The sequence below is a fragment of the Bufo gargarizans genome, chromosome 10, assembly GCF_014858855.1.
Source record: "Bufo gargarizans isolate SCDJY-AF-19 chromosome 10, ASM1485885v1, whole genome shotgun sequence".
Classification (NCBI taxonomy): domain Eukaryota; kingdom Metazoa; phylum Chordata; class Amphibia; order Anura; family Bufonidae; genus Bufo; species Bufo gargarizans.
In genome coordinates, this window is record NC_058089.1 from 116,041,889 (window position 1) to 116,063,924 (window position 22,036).

Genomic DNA, 22,036 nt, shown 5'->3' on the forward strand with positions numbered 1-22,036 from the left:
AAGGGGGTGGTGAGTGTTAATACATTATTTTTCTGTGGCCAACATAGGGGAGGGGGATATGCTATTTCGAGGGAGATGATGATTTGGTTATAGGGGTATATATTGCCATTATCGGGGGTATACACGATCTTGAATTTGAATATTGGAAAGGAGGGGCATATGCAATGTTTAACTTGAGGAGGGGGAGTAAGGGTACTTTCACAATTGCGGCAGAGGATTCCGCAATCTGGACGCAAACAGATGGCATTTTTATTTATTTTTTTGCATTTTGAAAGCTCTGCGCATGCGCAGAGCGGAAAACCGGATCCGTTTTGCCGGAACACTTAATGCCGGATTTGGCAAGTGTTCAGGATTTTTGTCCGAAGATATAACTGCGGTATTTTCTCCGGCCAAAAAAACGTAAGAGGGACTGAACTGATGCATCCTGAACAGATTGCTCTCCATTCAGAATGCATTAGGATAAAACTGATCAGTTTTTTCCCGGTATTGAGCCCCTAGGACGGAACTCAAAGCCGGAAAACAAAACCGCTAGTGGGAAAGTGCCCTAAGATAACATGTTATTTTAAGTTGGCCATTACTGGAGGGTATGACTTTTTTAGGGTGCACTCACACGCTGCAGATTTCCCCGCAGTTCCAGTCACCTGAATGGGACTTGCAGAAATCCATATGCTTACCACTCCTTTCAAATGAATGGAGCATGTGAATGCGCCCTCAAAGGGAAATTATTGGGGCAGAGTAAACATTGGAATACAATTATGGATCAAAAGGTGGAATATACCATTTTGATAGGGTCATTCTAAGGAAAGGGCAGGCGTGCCGTGTTTTGGATTAATGGGAGCAGATACCGTTACGATGGAGTATTTCATAGGGAAAAGGGAACATGCAATCCCCTTACAGGGTGGTCCACACTTGAAAATGGAAAGTTGAGAAAGTTTCACGAGGACAAACTTTGCCGCAGGAGAGGACAAGTCATTTAAAGGGGTCACTTTTGGCTGGTTGGATTATGCCTTGTAATGAGTCATACAAAACGGAGCAACTCTAACAATTCCCATATCGCAGACCAAACATTTCTCAAAGGCTCACGCTGATGGTTCCACGGATCTCGCTAAATAGTAGGGATATCTATGGTCATGGTTCAGGGTGCACAGTCTGTGCTTTAGTATGAATATATGAAAAACACAATCCGATTAGTAATGGAGCAAATTATAGCTTGCAGCAATCAGCATTGATTTTGCATAGACCACATCATAAATGATGCACAGAACAGGAAATGTCTCTATTAAAGCTTCACCTAGCCCCAGCAGAAGCACAGGAGCAGGTAGGGCAGGATTACAGCTCTCCATGGGGGGCCCCACCGGAGCTCCACGGATCATCTCCTGCTCACTGCCGATGAAACAACACAAGTTCTTTCAACTGATTAACTCTGTGACCACCGAGAGGACTTGTCACAAGAGACACTTGGGTTTTCAAAGGTCTTGAGGCCTTGGTACGTACAGATGTAGAAGAGCTGACTTCATGTGATTACTTCATAGGTCTGCAGGTAAACTTACGACAAACTCAAACTCGCTCTACAAGGTTCCACTCAGCTACTCCTTCATCATCAGACTGAGCAGATAAGGTTACATTACCATAGGGATCCATAGTTGAATGGAAATGCCTTGAGTCTAAATCTTAACTAACCGGTTCAGCTCTGCTACATCTGTATATCACCTAGATTTCTTTGTATTTAGGCTACTTTCACACTCGCGTTTGGTGCGGATCCGTCATGGATCTGCACAGACGGATCCGTTCAGATAATACAACCGCCTGCATCCCTTCAGAACGGATCCGTTTGTATTATCTTTAACATAGCCAAGACGGATCCGTCATGAACACCATTGAAAGTCAATAAAGGACAGGATCCGTTTTTTATTGCGTCATAGAAAACCGATCTGTCTTCATTGACTTACATTGTGTGCCAGGACGGATCCGTCTTGAACACCTACTGAAAGTCAATAAAGGACGGATCCGTTTTTTATTGCGTCATAGAAAACCGATCCGTCCCCATTGACTTACATTGTGCGTCAGGACGGATCCGTTTATCTCAGTTTCGTTCAGACGGACACCAAAACTGCTGCAAGCGGAATGGAGACTGAACGGAGGCAAACTGATGCGTTTTGAGCGGATCCTTTTCCGTTCAGAATGCATTAGGGCCAAACGGATCCGTTTTGGATCGCTTGTGAGAGGAGCCCCTGAACGAATCTCGCAAACGGAAAGCCAAAACGCCAGTGTGAAAGTAGCCTTAAAATACATGACAGCAGCAAATGATACTCCGTTAGGAAAACCATTTCTAGTTATGCAAAAACTATACCAAGTATCATTTCCCATAAACCTCCTGAAAGAGTCATGGAGCATTTACACCTAAACCGCATAAAATGTATCACAAAATATTTACAGCTAGAATTTTCCCAACATTCAGCACAATTGAGAAATATTGTGCAAAAAAGGCCCAAGAAAAAAGAAGAATGAAGTAGTTTCCGACCATTTTATAACCCGTCCATCCCATCAGAATCGAGTGAAGGACGTAGAAGCACAAGGATAAGGAGTTTCAAAGAAAGTTGTGGGATCCTGCACAGATTACACTGTACTCACGTTGCACTGCAGCCGCACGACTCCGAGGTACTCCAAAAATAATAATAAGATACAGTACAAGGCAACCGGGGCAGGACGCAGCGTTCAGCGGGGAGTGGGGCTGTAGTAGCAGATCAGTGATCAGTACCATCCTCTGCCCTGGACGAGTGTCAATGGTGATGTCACCGCTGCGTATATGTCACTTATCTTAACCCATGAGAGACCATGGAGAGTGTCAGCCATCGGTTCCACTGGAAAAAGAAGGGGTTAAGCTCTTAAAGTTACCATAGAACTTGTGTTAAGAATTAAAGAGAAAAGGATTAACAACTATAAATATAGGACGACCCAAGTTCTACAGACCTGAGAAGTCACCGAGAGACTGAAGGAGAAGCTAATGGCAGGAAAAGAGCAAATAAAACACAACTGTCCACGACAAGGGACGGGAGATGTCAATGTCTTAAGGGATACCGGTCATTAAAATAAAAAATAAAATACAAATTTCCTTCAAAAACACTTGATGCATCTGTGAAGTAGCAAAAAGTTCCAAAGCTAAAAGACACAATCTGCGCCGAAACTCAAAAACATCACTGAATTACTATAAAATAACTAAGAATGTGTCAATATGACGTGAAATACGTGGATAGATAGATAGATAAGAGATAGATATGAGATAGATAGATAGATATGAGATAGATAGATAGATAGATAGAAGGGATAGATAGATAGATAGATATGAGATAGATAGATAGATAGAAGGGATAGATAGATAGATAGATAGATAGATAGATATGAGATAGATAGATAGATATGAGACAGATAGATAGATAGATATGAGAGATGAGATAGATAGAAGGGATAGATAGATAGATAGATAGATAGATAGATAGATAGATATGAGATAGATAGATAGATAGATATGAGATAGATAGATAGGAGATAGATAGATATGAGATAGATAATAGATAGATATGAGATAGATAGATAGGAGATAGATAGATATGAGATAGATAATAGATATGAGATAGATAGAAGGGATAGATAGATAGATAGATAGATAGATTTGAGATAGATAGATATGAGATAAATAGATAGATATGAGATAGATAGATAGATAGATAGATAGATAAATAGATAGATAGATAGGAGATAGATAGATATGAGATAATAGATAGATAGACATGTTTGATGGGATAAACCCAGAACAATAGATGTCTATTAATCTAGAGCAAAGCTGTGACCGCAGACAATGACACATTGTAACAAAGAATCTCACGCATGTTCTGAAAAATCTAATAAAAATAATCTGCATATCTGATAAAATGTACACAACTCCAAGGTCAGATTTTGTCAGTGCCCTAAGTGGTGTCCCCTAGCCAAATACTTAAAAGGGAGAACAGTCAAGCCTATTGCTGAAGTTCTGGGGGTCACTAATGGATCCGATTACAGGACAGGAGTCGCTGGGGCTGGCCCAGGACATCATGGGTTTCGTAATGGTGATGTTGTTTCCAATGCAAAAAAATGTTTGAGGAAATGATGAGGGGTCAGAAGCCGGATAGGTGGCCGCGCCGCTCATATATAAGGTAGAAGTGTACCTAGGAGACGGCGAGAAAATAAGATAACTCTCTATTCAATATAGATGTGTATTTGTCTATCCATCTCGCCCTGATCTTGTATACAGTCATCTCTCTAATATCTCTCTCATATCTGTCTGTCATCTATCTATTATATATCTCTCTAGCTATCTATCACAAATCTATATATGCTATATCTATCTATCCCATCGATCTACACATTTCATATCTATCCATCCATCTAATATCTATCTATTTATTATCTATCTATTATCTATGTATCTCATATCTATCTATCATGTATCTATCTATCTATTATCTATCTATCATGTATCTATCTATCTCATATCTATCTATCTCATATCTATCTATCTATCTATCTATCTAACTTCTATCTATCTATCTATCTATCTCCTATCTATCTATCGCTCTACTATCCATCATACACAGTCACGTACGGATGTAAGCACATACTAATAGACAGTTAATCGTCAAATTAAAATGAAACATACCGCAATTGTAATTATCACATACACATGTGTGTATATATGTATATTTCTATATATACAGTGTATTTTTATACGTGTTTGTGTAATGTAGTACACAGTATATATATATATATTTATGCGTGTATATATTGAGGTATGTATATATGTACATAATTATGTGCACATATAAAATATGACTAAACATGTACGTGGTGTGTATATGTATGTGTGCACGTAACGTGTGTATATTCAGTATATTATATAATGTGAGCAATGAAATATAAAAATAAAAAAATTAAAAAACACAAAATAGCTACTGGTAATTCCAAACCGTTACAATGACGACATAAAGCATATCTATGAGTCATATACGCCCAGTGTGTATCATATACAGGTATACATCGCCTCCTCCTATGACAGGTGAGAAGTACGAAAACTGCCCAAACCGCAGGGAAATACGTCGTCACCCAGCCTCGATGATGAAATCTGAGGTGTGACATCTCCCAGGCCTGTCCCCCTGCAATAACTACAGACGTTGCCTGCTTCCTGCCCTGCAGTTCCTATGGCTCGGGCGCCCCTGTGCTGGATTCGCTCTGCTTATTCTTGGGGTTTGGGGGCATAAGAAGATTGGGAAGAAAAGTTACAGCTGAACTAAATCCCTGCGAAGGCAGGAAACTTCCTATCCTCCAGGCTGACGGGGAAAGTTCTCACTGGGGGGCTCGCAGTGCGAGGGGTCAGGGCCTGCACTGCTAACCGCTGCCCCTGTTGGCTTTACAAGTGCACTGCAAAAAAAAGCGGGAAAACCTAAAATATCCAACACTTACCCCTCCCATCTCATCTTCCCCTGACTATAAGACCCCACTACATGTCTACACGCCCTCCCTGCCACCAGACAGAGCTGTCAACTTTAACCCCTGGTGTAACAATCACAAAAAAGACCCCACAAAGACCTCGCAACGCCCCAGACAGCTCGAGTTCCCAAGACACAAGGTCTGAGGTTAAAGCCAGTCACTGGGGTTCGATTGGCAGGGTTAAAGCCGAGGCTACGGCAGACGCTTTGGCAAATGGTAAACGGAAGGGTTAAAAGGGGGGGGGGAGGAGGAGGAGAGTGAAAGGACACAATATTCACAGAGAGGATTATAATTTCCAATTACGGCAGTCTAAAATATGGCCTCCCATCCGTCAGTGATGAGGGTGACAATATGCATCCATTCCACATAACCGGCTCCCTGTAAAATCTATACAAGCTGCCATTTGTTTGGAGGGTAAGGGGGGGGGGGGGCCGTTCCTGGGAGGGAAATAAAGGGCTGGTCCAGAGCAGAAGGGGTTAATCTATATTTACAATAAGCTATTTATAAAACAAGTACAAGGATATGCACCTATTGTGCAGAGATTGTGTACAAAACAAGGCAGCATCTATTTGTAAATATACAGATGTAGCAGAGCTCAACATGTTCAGGCGGTGCCCTCATACTAGCAAGAATAATAGAGTAGCTTTACCTGCAGTCCTATGCAAAAACAAAAACAAGAAAAAAACACAGAGATTCCTAATGGCAAAATCATCTCTGCTGCATTTGACAAATTCATCTCTGCTGTGCTGCAACTACATCACCTCATGTTCAGCTCTGTCTTAGTTAAAATAAATTCTTTTTCACTTGGAAGCCTCTAAAGACCCAGGGAAAGTGGAGCCGTCCCCAACACAACTTCATTCCCACGTGGAGGAGAATTAATGGGATGAAAGGTTACCCAGTCCCTCTGTGAGCAGATCATCAGCTCAGCTATGGAGGGGGGGAGGTAATCCTGGTTCTTGCAGGTTACATGGGATTTTTATTTTGTTATCTACTGTACTAAATATACATTTCCTGCCTGACAAAACAATACAAGGGTGAGAACATGGCAGAGTCTCCTCCCTGGCAGGTCCCTCTAATGAGTCTAACAGCAGCTGATACCAGGCAGGTTCTAGTCCCTCATTGACACACAGCTCATCCTGCAAGTCCCACATCACTCAGCCGGATCTGATCGGAGGCGCACAAATTCCTAATCATATACTGTGCATCTACAGCACCGTGAGGGGCACCTTACATGGCCACATCCATGCAACATATCATGTGTGCACTACTACAACCCCCATTAACCTGTCTGTCCAAAATCATATCTACAGCCTCCCCCCACAAAAAAAAAAAAAGTCTACAATAGTTAGAATCTCCCTTTCCCCTTCAACACAATTTTGTTACAATGTATCGATAAGAATTGTGATGGACAGGTTGGGCTCCCAAGGGGTAGATATGATGGAATACAATTCTACTAGATGCCACCCATCTACAGGAGCCCGCATCCAGCCATGGCACTCTCTGGCAGGTGCTCCTCCAGCCCTGGCCACCTCTGGGGACCCCAGAGCTTCAGCCTGACATTTCCAGCCTCCCCTGAATGTCACTTGCCTTGTGCAAAGGTGGGGGGGGGGAGGTCGATGAGAACACAAAATGGCAGGTCTCTAAGGCACCACAAGTTTGGCACATGCCACCTCCAGCACAGCAGAGGGCACCTGGGCACACAGGGGGCACCCCCGGCCACTTCTCCAAAACTTTCTCTGCACCAGACATGAAACCTCACAACTTTTTTTTTCCCCCAACAAGTTCAGGAGAAGATCCCCCCCCCCCCCCCCCTTCCAAGAGCCGCAGAGAGGAAGCAACTTGTTACAATGTATCAGCTCCTGCGACTTTTCCCCCGGCTGAAGCGCCATTCCCCAGCTTTTCATGCCAACATCACAGCTGCTGAATTATCCCATATCCAGTGGGTTAATCATGGCACCAGGCCCCTGCAGAACACAAGAAGGCAAGGCAAAAAAATACACAAATGATACTTCTACAGAGGAAGAGGAGTGTCAGAAAACTGGACGGCCAGCCGCCGCGCAGGGGAACCCCAGGGGCCCCCCCACCATCTGCCTCTCTTACCTTGCATGGGTTCAGCACAGATCCCCGGACAAAGTGCTTGATGCTTGCAAAATGCTGGAGCTCAGTGAATAATGAGACATGTCCATATGATTGACTTGTTCATGTTATGTTTCTGGAGGAGGAAGAGGAGAGAAGGGGGAGAAGGAGGAGGAAGGAGGAGGAGGGGGTGGGGGGGCTCCTGGGGGGGTGGTAGCTGCCAGGGGGTCCCACTTGTCTTAAGTGTCCCCAGCAGCTCTTGGGCAGAGGGTGCTCATGTGTGTGCGTCCTCCTGGCAGAATGAGCCGGGTTCATTGATATAGATCATAAGACATTCCCTTCCCTCTGACTCCCCCTATCTGGTAGGTGAAATGCATTGTACCATTAACAAACCCCTCTCCATTGTCGTCTTGGCATAATTCACAGCAACTAGATAGCTCTTGCGGCATTTAAGCTTGGATGAGCCCCTCCATGCAAGGAGGAGAACAAGGAGAGGAAGCCTTGGCACTGCCAGGGGCTGCTGCATCCATCCCTGCCCTCCCTGCCAGTCACCATGCACTGACCTTGATGCTGACTTCTTAAACACATCTGGGTGTCTGATTGCCAGTCTGCACAGGGGGTGGCACAGGGGGTGCCTGCTAGTGGGGGGCACACATACAGAATGCACACCGTGGAGCAGAGCTGCCCCCTTACCTGGTCCTGGAAACTATTTGGGAAACTCCTGGCTCTGTCCCCTTGAGGGTTAAGCAGATATAGGAGAGGAGGGGGGGACCAGTCGCAGCTCCCTGCATCCAAGACAAGTCATCAGCGATGAAATGATGCTCATCCGCACTGTAACCTTGTGGCAGATTTAATGTAAATAAGAGCTCGGTGGTGCCAATGGCAGGCACACACCGCCTTAACCCCTGCACTGCCATGGCACGGAGGGAGAAGGATGGGGGGGGGGGCACGGAGTGGCATGGTGGAAATGCGATAAGAGAAGAAGAGGATTTTTTTGGGGGGGGAGGTGGGGGATGTTGTTTAATACACTGCAGGCACCAAGGGGTTAAGCCCCTGCCATGCCATCTTGCATTCCTCTCCATTAAATCTGACTATATTTACATGAACTATTTAGGAGAACCCTGAAAACAATACCCACTGCCAACCCATTATGAAAATATGATTTTAATTAATCACGTAGTAGGCATGGAAATTAGCATACAGTAATTAAACTTACAGGCGAAGAAGGAGAAAAATCATCATCCTCATCATCATCATCATCATCATGGTGACTTAAAGGGACCAAGATCCTTGCAGGGAGTTTTATTAGAGAAAAAGCAAGGAGAAGTTCATTTCCTCTTGGCTTTGGTGTTTTTTCGTGCGATTTGGAGACTTTTAGGTTGGCATTGGGTTAAGGGTTCTCTTAGCAAATCAATGCCTGCCATGCAAGGTGGGGATGTGACTGATGGAATATTATATTGCTGTACAAAGCAGAAGGGAAGGGAAGGGGGGGGGCGGGAAGGAGGGGAAAAATGCAATTATGGATTGTGTCCCATAGTTTACAAAAGCAGGGTCCTCAATGGAGCCTTTGTTGTGGGATTATATAATGAATGTGCGGTAATTATGGGAAAAAGATGCAGAAATATTACAAAAAGTATCCAGATTACAGTGGAGGGAGGGAGCTGCTCCTCAGGGCAGGGAGGGGGATCTCATGTCACATTACCAAAGGGTTAATAGACGCTAAAATTCTGGTATCCGAGGGGGGTGACAATAAGAAAAAGGAAGGGGGGGGGGAAGTCTGTGATGTGCATGATTAACAAGAGATGGAGACGGATTGATTATTCAAAATGCCAAGCCACAGGGACTCTTAAAACATTGATTCAGGTAAGACTAGTTTCATCTTGACTGAAATGAGTTCCCTAAAGATGCTCGGGATACATTTTAAATCTGTTTACTACATCAATGAATAAAAATCAGGATACAAAAAGGAACAAAAAATAAATAAAAAAAATTCCCCGTAATGCCAAGCAGAAGAAAGTTTCATTTAAAGGGACACCGGAAGAATCACGGTTCAGAAGCTGCTCATCCTCTTCCCATCCATAGGACATTAAGGCACTGGGAATTGGGAAGGATGCCTACGAACACCGCCACCAGCGGCTGATAACAGAGAGCAATGGCTGACACAGGCGATCAGTGGTAGTGTCCCTTTAAGGGAAAGATCTGAATCAAGCCTGTGCGTGAGCGGAGTTACCGTCTGCATCGCGTTGTCAGGTGGTCGCATGAGATTCAGTAAAATAAATATATTATATTTCTGCCTATGATGAGACCTTGTGACGAAGGAAGGTTCTATTTGGCAATTTTCATAGATTCATAGAAATTTCTATACTGAAAAGGCAAAGGAAGCCAACATTTTGAAACACCTAAGGGACTGGGTGGACACGCCCTCCTGCAACTTAGTTTTTTTGCAAAAAATCAGGAGGGACTGAAATTGATAGAAAGGGTCATAATATTTAATACAGAATACATTAAAAACGCGCCCACTTCTGGACAATCTGTTATAAGCTTGCACATGGCGCCTCTTTTTTTCTTGTAAACTTCCAACAAGTTGTGATAGAATTAAAAATTAAAAAAATAATAAAAAGTTTTTATTACCTCCGTCAGTGGCTCAGAAGCGCGGTTTTATTTCTGTATCGCGCTGCTGACCAGACCCTCCCAGCAAGGAGCGTACAAGCAGCTGAAGTGGCTGATAACAGGGAACACTAGGCGACATCTGACTGTGGATCAAATCGGGAGAAGGTAAAGTTTTAACGTCTCTTTTTTCATTCAAATTTATAAAAAAATAATAATACAAAATGTTATTAGAACAAAATTTTCGCATTCCTATTGCAGAAGTCAGCAGTAAGGGAAAGTTCACACATAGTTTTTGAGGCCGATTTTCCTGCAGGGAAACGACAGAAGACGTGGATCCAGCAGGAAAGAGAAGTAGAAGTCCTTCCTTTATACTTCCAGGTCCTTTCAGATCTACTTCTGGCTTTGGCTGAAAAACCTGCAGAAAAACCTCTGTGTGAACCTACCCTAAGCTCTCCTGATGCTGAAGAGGCTGATAACGGAGAGCTATTGATTGCCCCCAACTGCCACGGAGAGGCGCTAGACTCTGAAGCACCCTAAACATGTAAAAAAACAATCATCTAAAAAATAATTTAAAAAATTGGAAGGTAAAAGCAAAATCAAAAATAACAAAAAAAGTACATTTCTTTTAGTAAACAGCAGGGGGCATTGTAGAGAGGGGCAGATTAGAAGAAAAACTTCTGAAGAGTTTTTGCACTCGCGAGCGTCTCAGCTTCTTGATATATAAATCACATCTTTCTCATACAGGATGTAAAAAAAAAAAAAAGTTTTCGCATTGATTCCACATTCTCCGGTTTGATGTGGATGAAAGTCCCATCGAAGCAAATGACAAAATGCAATGTTTTATTCCTGGGAAATTAGCATAGCGATCCCATCAATAATATCACTATCTCTATGGGAATGGTCCGGGGATTCTTCCCCAATCCACCGATTATACTCCGGCTCCTTTGAGTTGGGCTTTATTGTAAGTCAAAGCAATTCTTTAAAAGTGACATAGCTGACAAAAGGGAGCGAGGGGCGAGGAAGCGGGTCAACAAAGCTGACATACGGTTTTTATGAAAGAGGGGGGGGGGGGGGGCAAGGTTAGAGTTAAACCCCACTGACGACCATACAAATACCCCTCATATAATGTTTGTACTGTTGGGTAAAAATAAAAAGCTACAGTGAAATTCCTTTAATCCGGCATCGGATGATCTGGAAAGTCTGTTAAACCGGCACAGGACTACAACAGAATGTGACATTCCGTAAAACCAGAAGCCTCAAAATCATCTGATTAAAAAAAACATATAATGTTTCTTATGTTCATGTCTGTTCTATTAGGCATCTTAAACTCCAGAATGTTTTCTAATCTGGCATTTGATAATCCGGAAACCCAGGGAAAAGCCCAATTAAAAAAAGTCTTCTTATAGACAGTCGAGTCCCATTATTATGACCACAGCTAATATCCAGAGTAACCACAGCGTGCAGCGTGGACAGAGGCTAGACGGGCAGCGCGGACAGAGGCTAGACGGGCAGCGTGGACAGAGGCTAGACGGGCAGCGTGGACAGAGGCTAGACGGGCAGTGTGGACAGAGGCTAGACGGGCAGCGCGGACAGAGGCTAGACGGGCAGCGCGGACAGAGGCTAGACGGGCAGCGCGGACAGAGGCTAGACGGGCAGTGCGGACAGAGGCTAGACGGGCAGTGCGGACAGAGGCTAGACGGGCAGCGCGGACAGAGGCTAGACGGGCAGCGCGGACAGAGGCTAGACGGGCAGCGCGGACAGAGGCTAGACGGGCAGCGTGGACAGAGGCTAGACGGGCAGCGTGGACAGAGGCTAGACGGGCAGCGCGGACAGAGGCTAGACGGGCAGCGCGGACAGAGGCTAGAAGGTCCTGGTAGGTTGTCACAGGTATCTGTAGCCATGCTGACTGCAGTGCATCCCACAGCTGCTGGAGGGGGCGTGGGAGGGATCCATAGAAGGAACGTGACCATCGAGGTGGTCCCACAGATGCTCAGTTGGGTTCTAGTCTAGGGAATTAGGGGCCAGGGTAACACTTGCAAGTCTTGGTCATGCTCTTCCAACCAATATCTGACATGTCGCCTTGTCTTGCTGGAAGATCCCATTCACCCCGTGGAAGACAATCAGGATGTATGGGTGTACGTGATCTGCAAGGATGGATTCATACACCAATCAGCTGAGAGTGCCTTCCACATGGATGAGTGACCCAGAGAATACCATGAAAACCTTCCCCAGACCATAACGCTGCCACCACCAGTTTGTGTTTTTCCAGCAATGGGGTTTGTTCTCTGATGTTCCTCGCCTGACACAGCAACGTCCATCCGTTCCATGTAGCAGAAAATGTCACTCATCAGAGAAGTCAACCCTTTGCCCAATTCCCTTACTGCAGTGACCGTCCGTCTTCTCCGGAGCCCCATACGCAGTAGAGGTCGCTGAACTGTTCTTTCAGACACACGAATGGTAGCCCCCGGGTTCATTTTGGTGGCGAGCTGCTCACCGGTAGCCTGTTGGTCGTTCACCTCTCACATCACACTGCACAGTGTCAGAAATACCGCCCCCCTCGGCCCAAAAGCCAATAATCATACCTTTTTACAACTCTGATAAATCACCCCTTTTAACCATGACAGCAACGAGGAATATGTGTGCAGACAGCCTATCACACACCTTATATACCCACCGAGCCAGCTCACCACACCTTATATACCCACCGAGCCAGCTCACCACACCTTATATACCCACCGAGCCAGCTCACCACACCCAACTTCCTTCATGAGATAAACGCTGCCGACACCGAGAGTAGGAAGTGCGGGCAGCAGTCCATTCACTTCTATGGAACTTTTCAACATTCCAATTGAAATGAATGGAGGTTGGCCACGCATGCACTGTGCGGTCTCCTTCACCTTGGGAGCTCCGTCCTAGAGATGCAGGTGTGTGTCCCAACTTTGGCATCGGTGGCATATCCTAGCTTGAAATATCCTAGCGATATGCCACCAATGTTTGAGGTCAGACCAACCCTTTAAAGGGAACCGGTCACCAACGTTATGCAGACCTCACTGAGGGCAGCATAAAGTAGTGACAGAAATGCTGATCTCAGCGGTGTGTCATTTATGAGCTAATAGTAAGTGGTTGCCGAGAACAAGCATCAATCATTGCAGCCCAGGGCGTGAAAAGAGTCAAATCTACCTGAGAAGAGTCCTGGTTATTCATCATCTCCTGCTCTCTCGCCCATCTGCTGATGATTGGCAGTTCTCTCCTAGAGAGAAAGGGAGAAAACTAGGTAGAAGACTGTCAGCCATCAGCAGGAGAGCAGGAATTCATGAATGACCAGGACTCTTCTCAGGTGGCCGGGACTCTTTTCCAGGCCTAGTCTGCAATGATTGTGATGTTGGTTCTCGGCAACCACTTACTTTTTACTTATAATTGAGAGACCGCTGAAATCAACTCACCTGTCTCTAGTTTATACTGCTGTTAGTATGGGCACCATAACGTTGATGACAGGTTCCCGTTAAGGTTTTTCCAACCTGATGATTGACTTGTATATTCTGTCTAATAACCCAGAATAAATTGACAATCTGACACCCACTAAATTAAGTTGAGGTCGGATTAAAGGAGTTTTACTGTAATCACATTTTTATTTCTATATTTTTGAAAGATTTATTTGGCTTTGATAAATGGTTATGATGGTTATAGTCAATCTAAACAAATGATAATAGTAACAATGTTTCATTTTTTATTATATTTTTAACATGTATTGCCTCTTTCCCACATTTTCTTGAGTTTATTATACCATCTATGGTCGTTTCGCAAATCATCAAGTAATAAAAGTAAGTAGTTGAAGCTTAAAGGGGTTTTCCGGGTTCAGAGCTGAACCCGGACATACCCTTATTTTCACCCAGGCAGCTCATGCTCCGATGCGCTTCCTTGCCTTGCGCTAGATCGCGCAGGGCACTGGCTCTTTTGTTTATCATAACACACTGCCAGGAGGAAGCTTCCGCCCGGCAGTGTGTTCAGTGATGTCACCGGCTCTGATGGGCGGGCTTTAGCGCTGCCCTAGCCGTTTTACTGGCAAGGGCAGTGCTAAAGCCAGCCCATCAGTGCTGGTGACGTCACCGGGCTTCCTGGCAGCCCCATGGAGAGCCCCGGTACGTCACCGGAACTCCTAAAAAAGCCTTTGCCCTGCGCGGTTTAGCGCAGGGCAAAGGAGAGCATCGGAGCTTGAACTGCTCCGATGCTCAAGTCCGGGGGGGTGCCGGGGTGAAAATGGGGATATGTCCGGGTTCAGAGCTTTAAGTCTCATGTATATCGCAATAAGTTCCAGCCACTTCCAGAAGGTGGCGAAAGTGAGACGGTTCTCTTTCCCTGGGAGATACCTCTTTGCACATTATTTTCCCATAGAGCATTGCCACTAGGCTCCCATACACAGCAGGTCACTTTAAGGAGAGCCAGTACCCTGCCTAAGGGTACTTTCACACTAGCGTTTTTCTTTTCCGGCGCTGAGTTCCGTTCTAGGGGCTCAAATCCGGAAAAGAACTGATCAGTTTTATCCTAATGCATTCTGAATGGAGAGTAATCCGTTCAGGATGCATCAGGACGTCTTCAGTTCAGTCTTTTTGACTGATCAGGCTTTTCAGAAAACCGTAGCATGTTGTATTTTTACCTCCGGCCAAAAATCCGGAACACTTTGACTGAACGCTGGATACTGCATTTTTCCCATTGACTTGAATTAATGCCGGATCCGGCGCCGTGTGTTCCGCCAAACCGGATCCGTCTTTTTCATGCTAGACCCGAAAAAAAAGTTAAAGTCCATAAATGGCGGATCCGTTTTTTCCAATGCATTTTTTCATTGAGATCAGGATTTAAATGTAATCCGTTTTCACACGTTTTTCCGGATCCAGCAGGCAGTTTTGGCGACGTAATTGCCCGCAGGATTCAAACAACGCTAGTGTGAAAGTAGCCTAAGCCACACTACATTCCTGTAATCCAGAATCAATGGGACCCCATAGTCTGGATCTATGGACTGTCATAGAAGAGAACAAATCTCAGCTGAAAAGGTAGAGAAAACCCAAAAATAACTAAAACCTAGAAAGTTAGTAAGCGCTACAACCCTGATTTCCACCCAGCTCATATTTCCGCTTCTGTTACGCTCCATTTGATATTGGAGTCTTGTGCTGGATTATCAGACTTTCTAGATTATTGGAGGCTGGACTGGAGGAATGTCACTGTATAGCCTATCCTCACACACGTCCCTATAAGATTTTTTTAAAGAAATGGGACAGAAATTAGTGTTAGGCTACGTTCACACTGGCGTTTTGGTTTCCGTTTGTGAGATCCGTTCAGGGCTCCTCTTACGAGCGGTCCAGCACGGATCAGTTTCGCCCTAATGCATTCTGAATGGAAAAGGATCCGCTCAGAATGCATCAGTTTGCCTCCGATTCCTGTCTCCATTCCGCTCTGGAGGCTGCCTGCAGCGTTTTTCTGTCCGCGATGTGGTGCGGAGCAAGACGGATCCGTCCTGACACACAATGTAAGTCAATGGGGACAGATCCGTTTTCTCTAACACAATAGAAAACGGATCCGTCTCCCATTGACTTTCAATGGAGTTCATGACGGATCCGTCTTGGCTATGTAACAGATAATACAAACGGATCCGTTTATGACGGATGCATGCGGTTGTAGTATTGTAACGGATCAGTTTTTGCAGATCCATGACGGATCCGCCCAAAACGCGAGTGTGAAAGTAGCCTTAACGATAAACGTAATCCAGGTTAGAAACCAATGCATTTCGAATTATAAAACATTTTTTGGGGGTTGCCACAGTTACGGGGGGGGGGGGGGGGGCGGGGGCATATGCCTAAAATTTGAAAAGCAGAACTTGGGATCCTTTAAGATGGTTGGTTAGCTGCTTTGCAGTAGTTCCGGAGCCGCCACTGCAGTGCGCCATCTACTGTGTAGTGGACGGAGCTGGTCACTGGCCATTCCCTTCAATGTAACCGGCTCTGGTAGCCATCACTTGTAATATCCTGGACAACCCCTTTAAAGGGAGCGTGCCGCCAGGAAATTCACTATAGACTAGGCACGGTGCCTTGTAGATCTAGCTCAGCAAATGTAATGATGTCTTTCACAGCTCTCTGTTGCTTCATTCTGGAGAAAAATAACTTTTAATCCAGATGCGAATGGACAGTTAAGTGCACCAAGGGTGGAGCTAAGCCACTGTGTGCACCCTTGCTCCTCCTGCTTCCTCTGCAAGCCCCTCCCTTTCCTTCTTGATTGACAGGTTCTTGCATGGTTATCTCGTCTGATCCTGTCAATCTAGAGGAAGGTGCTGCCAGAAGAAGCAGAAGGAGCAACGGTGCACAGAGTATCATGGCCCCGCCCTCGGTGCACAGAGTATCATGGCCTCACCCTCGGTGCACAGAGTATCATGGCCCCACCCTCGGTGCACAGAGTATCATGGCCCCACCCTCGGTGCACAGAGTATCATGGCCCCACCCTCGGTGCACAGAGTATCATGGCCCCACCCTCGGTGCACAGAGTATCATGGCCCCACCCTCGGTGCACAGAGTATCATGGCCCCACCCTCGGTGCACAGAGTATCATGGCCCCACCCTCGGTGCACTTAGCTGCTCATTTGCATATCAACTAAAAGTACTTTTTCTCCAGAATGAAGCAGTAAAGCGCTAAGTGAAAGGTATCATCACATCCAGCTGAGCTAGTCCTACAAGGCATTGTGCCTGGTTTACAGTGCTGTTTCTGGTGCCACCTTCCCCTTAAGGTCCACCCCTTGTGAAGTACATCCGCCCTATGTATCTAAAGCAGGACATCCACTCTGCCATCAAAAGATATGACTGTGCAGCCGCCCAAACCGAGACTGCTACACAGTGACGGAAAGACTGAGCTTACAGTGAAATGCAGAGCAGCGTCATGTGTAATACAAGTCTGATATTGGATGTTGGACGCCATAATTGTGGCACAGTAAGAGATCAGACCTCTTTATATCCCAAAAACACATACCAAAAAAAAAAAAAAATCTCTATTTCTCAGCTGCAACCAAATATCCTGTCTCATCATGAGAAGAATGAGGGATTCCTGGAGGAATCGGATGCTCGCTTTTTAATGTCCAGGGGCATGCGGCATATGGCAATACCCATAGGATTTACAATGGTGTCTGGCTGCTTGCCATAGTTCATGGGGTATTGAGGAATACTCCCATTATTCCCATACACTCGGTGTCTGTTGTCAGCGCCATTATCTATCCATCTCCACCAACCTGGGAATTGTGTCCACACACAGAACCTCAATGATCTAATGCCGACATGTGAGCATCATTGATAACAGCTCACCGATGCCAAAATCATACAATACACACAGATATCAGCCACAACTTTAAAACCGCCATGCCTAATAGTCTGTAGATCCCTTTGTATCACTAACACAGCTCTGACCCATCGAGGAAACCCCTCACCCTGATCTTTGTTATGTTCCTCATTCCTGGACAGTTTTTGCAGTGTGGTTGTGGCCTCATCCTTTTGGAAGTGGTCACTGCCACTAGGGGCTACCGCGGCCATAAATGAGGGTACATGTCTGTACAGTGTTAGGTAGGTGGTACTGTAACGCCCCAGAGGTGCATTACCACCTTCCACACCTCCCCACTATCTTTTATGGTTGATCTAACGTCATCATGTGTATTTATTTCCAGGTCCTGCACATTGTGTATTTGTATTTCTGATTTTGTGACTGTTAACATGTAATGTACTTGGTTAACCAGCAGATGGCAGTCACCGATGGCAGAGCTACCTAGCCTAGAGTGTAACCCTTCTGCTCATTCTAGCTCTCTCTAGAGATGGAGGAGTTTTATTTAGTCAGGAGCAGTTGAGAGTAGACCCTGTATGGGGAAGGCAGTAGGCCATCGTCCCTGCAGAAATGAGTCTAAAGTACCCCCTCCAAAGGGGAAGGCTGTGTGCCAGCCAGCAGAGTCCTGTCTGCTCTGCTGGATCAAGAGAAAAGAGCAAAGAGCCTCAGAAGCCAGGAGGAAAGGTTCCCTGGATAAAGACAAAGATAAAGACTGAGTCAGACTACAGAAAGCTAAGTTCAGCAGAAAGTAAAAGCTTCTATTTGATCCTGGTAGCACAGCAGAGCTAGAGAGTGACAGCAGAGCTAGGTGTGTTGCTTGCTTGCCAGAATTTATGCCAAAGTATGCTGGTAACCAAGACCAAGCCTGTGAATCAGTTGAAAGAAAGTTTATTCAAGTAAAGTTCCTAGTTCAACTTCAATAAAAGTCTGGGCTCAATTAATTTCTTCATCCCCTTCATCAACTATCCCTTGCACTACTTCGAATGACTACGCCTGGGGTTCCAGGATATCCAGGTAGGAGCACAGTGACACGTGCACAGCCACACCTAAAGGGACACCACAGGCTACCCTTACACCTGGTTACCACTAATACCATCCACTTAAGGGGACTCTGTCCCTTGTTGATGAAATGCAACTGGCGTCACAACAAAAACTTTTAATTAAAGGGACCCCCTGGAGCACGCCCATGTCTGTCGCATCATCTGGCACATCTACACGATGCCAGGACCCAAGAATTCCAGTAGAACATTGTCCAGACCATTTGTCTTTTTCCCACAGTGCACCTGGTTTCATCTCGTCGCACACGCATCGGGCTGTCCACATGATTTAATATCATCCAGCAGACCAGACCGCATGGTGCTATTTGTTCTGCAAGGAAGTAAAGCACACGCAACCGTCCGTACACATGATGATGTAACATGATACGTAATTCAGCAGACCAGACCACCTTTAATGCCATGGTGCACGTGCTGCCATCTCTTCTTCCGGTAAGTGACACACACGAGGTACCATGATTCATCAGACCAGTCAGTGTTCTTCCATTGCACCATGGCCCAGTTCTGGTCCTCAGGTGCTCATTGTAGACACATGGTGGTGGCCAGGGTCAGCAAAGGTGCTCTGACTGGTCTGTGGCTACACAGCCCTATACACAGCAAGCTGCGACACCCTGTGTATTCTGACTGCTTTTTATCATCGCCAGCAGGAACTGGTATTGCTCTTCTGTGGGATCCAACCAGGTAGGAAAGCATTCACTCCCCACACATATCAATGAGCCTTGGGCACCCCCTCATCACTGGTTGTCCATCATTGGACCACTTTTGATAGCTACTAATTATTACATTCTGGGAACACTCCACAAGACCTGCCATTTTAAAGATGCTCTTGGTGACTTGGGTAGACAGCACATGTGGTCCTTGTCAAAGTAACTCAGATCCTTAAGCTTGCCGATTTTTGTTGTCTTCTCAAATTAAAGGGTTGCCCTACCTGAGGCATTTATGGCATTTTGATGTGATATGTGTTTAAATGTTGCGAGGATAGGTTTTGTGGTCCTACTCCATCATAGTCTATTGAGGGTACATAACTGGAGAGCCCACTCTATAGTCAGTGAACTTAAAGGTGGTTGGCTTATGAAGACAACCCTTATTCGTTGCACTCTTAGATGGACGTTATAGTGTGTGTGTGGGGGGGGGGGGACCCCATACTGGTGGATTTGAGACATCCTAGTATTAAGTGGCCATCCAATTATCTGATAAATTTCCAGGTAATACTGCATTTCTTAGCAGTGGCTTCCACTGGCAAAATCAGCCAGGAGCAGGACCAGGACCACGGACAATTAGTTGATAGCCCCAGGGGTCTCATTTTGAGAGGGATTGTCACTGATGAGACAAACTCTTTAATGCACAGTGACCACAAAAGGGTTTCCCTACCTCAGAAACCCAATGGGAACAAGTGACCAAGCACCATCTATTTCCATAATTGAAGGCATATGCTATATATGTCTTGAAGAGAAAACCCCTATAAATTCTTTTTTGGGAACTAAAAGGTGGTCCCTGGAATAAGATATTGGTTGGAAGACCCATTCAATGTTTCTACAATTTCTGGAGTAGGGTATAGGTCCACATAATAAAGAATGGAGGTTGGCTTTGTTGGATTCAGGTAATTGTAGTATTCCAATCTTGCTTGCCCCAAGATGGATACTAGAACTAGATTTGTGGTCATACATGGTCTGTTTCAGGGTAGTGATCCATGATTTTATCCAATAACTGGATAAGAACAAGGGAGATATCAAGCACTTTGATAATGGGAAGAGAGTTAAGTGATATTCGCTGAAGGACTAGACCATGAGGCTTAATCTGATGACAGGAAGATGTCTTACCAACTGCTGGTGGGGTTGAGACACTTGCTTGGTTACCAAAAGATCCTAAGCCTCAAAAAATGGTTGGATGTAATGACTTTACATAGAGGAGCAAATTAGGGAAATAAGGTTTGAACGCTTGGACAAATTCCCAATCACATACATGACTCTGTTAGCTTCTTCTTGTAGATCTTTGGTTTCCTGTGTCAGGAGCCCAAGACAAACTTGATGAAAAATGTCACCTAACAGGCGACCATCGTCACATCTTCGATGTTAAGTCACTGACCATCTATACGTCTCCTCCATAATGAACATTTGTAATAACCGGGATTTTATTTTCCTGCTCGCTGGATGTTTTTTTTCTTTGACATCCATATTCCAAATTGAATCAGTTAATTTCAACCAAGACACCAGCTCCTGAAAATTGATTAAAAAAGTCAAATGTTCTTAATTAAACTGGAAATTATTGCCTTCCCCTTTCCAGGATAATGATATATTTCTTGTCTGTTTTTATATTTGTGAGTGATGCAGAAGAACAGAGTTGCAGCTGTAAACCAGGTTGGGATCCATTCAGTGAAAAATAATATTTCCCACTTTGTCTTGTGTTTGGTTGGCGTTTTGGATGGAGCTCCTGGCTGCCGATGCGTCCCTTTAATTACTACACATATACCATACATCAAATGAGGGCTTTTTTGAAGGCTGGTAAACCCATCAACTTCAGCTGGACCGGACAACTATGTTATGTGTATGGGAGTGGCCCACCACTCCACCATCAGCAGATATCGAGGGGAAAGGATCAGGCTGTTGAATTTCAGCATACCCAATCCTTTTGTAAACAGGACAAATAAGCCGCCATCAAAGGCGCCTGGCAGCGGCTTATCTTCTCTGTGTACAAAAGGAGTGATAGAGTCTAATGAAAATAAAAATAAAAAAATTTAAAGGTAAAGGAGCGCCAAAAAGCTAAAAGAGAGTTTAAAATCAGATTACACCTAAAGCCAAATGCCTGGTGTGGCCACAAGAACCCTCAAGGAGTTGGAACAGAGGACACCAAACTGTCAGAGGACCCAAGTAGTGATTTTAAGGAAGCCCTAGCAGCACTTATAGATAGGGGACGAAATCCTAACCAAAAAAGAAACCCAATTTCTCAAGATCTCTTTTTCCTCTACACCTTATTTCTACTTTCTACCAAAAATTCATAAAGCCCTCATTAACCCCCTAGGTTGACCAATTATCTCAGTAGTTGACTCTTTGACCTCTAACCTTTCTTCATATATAGATCATATACTACAAAAATATGTTAAACATTTACCCTCTTATGTGAGAGACTCTAGTCATCTTATTACACCCCTTCAAGACACTATTTGGGAGCCGGGGATGCTGTGGGTCACACTAGACGTAATATAGTAACATCCAACATCTCCTAGGCATCGCAGCAGTTGAAAGCTTCCTGAACGAAGATTTTTTCTTACCACCAAACCAAAAAGCTTTCATTTTAGATTCCATCCAGTTTATCCTGACTCACAACTATTTCCATTATAAGGGAGAGTTCTACCTCCAGCAATGTGGAACAGCGATGGGCACCAAGTTTGCCCCTGCATATGCAAATTTGTTCATGGGGGCCTTCGAAAA

At 44.9% G+C, this 22,036-nt stretch overlaps 1 protein-coding gene across 1 annotated transcript in view; it reads right to left on the minus strand.

Moving 5' to 3' along the window:
- The window catches only part of ZNF536 (zinc finger protein 536), a 338,062-nt gene extending 330,327 nt beyond the window's left edge, over window positions 1–7,735 (minus strand). Inside the window, exon 1 of the mRNA XM_044269573.1 lies at window positions 7,621–7,735. The gene's annotated coding sequence lies outside the window, so the exon portion shown is untranslated. The remainder of the gene's footprint in view (window positions 1–7,620) is intronic.
- Between the last annotated feature and the right edge of the window lie 14,301 nt (window positions 7,736–22,036).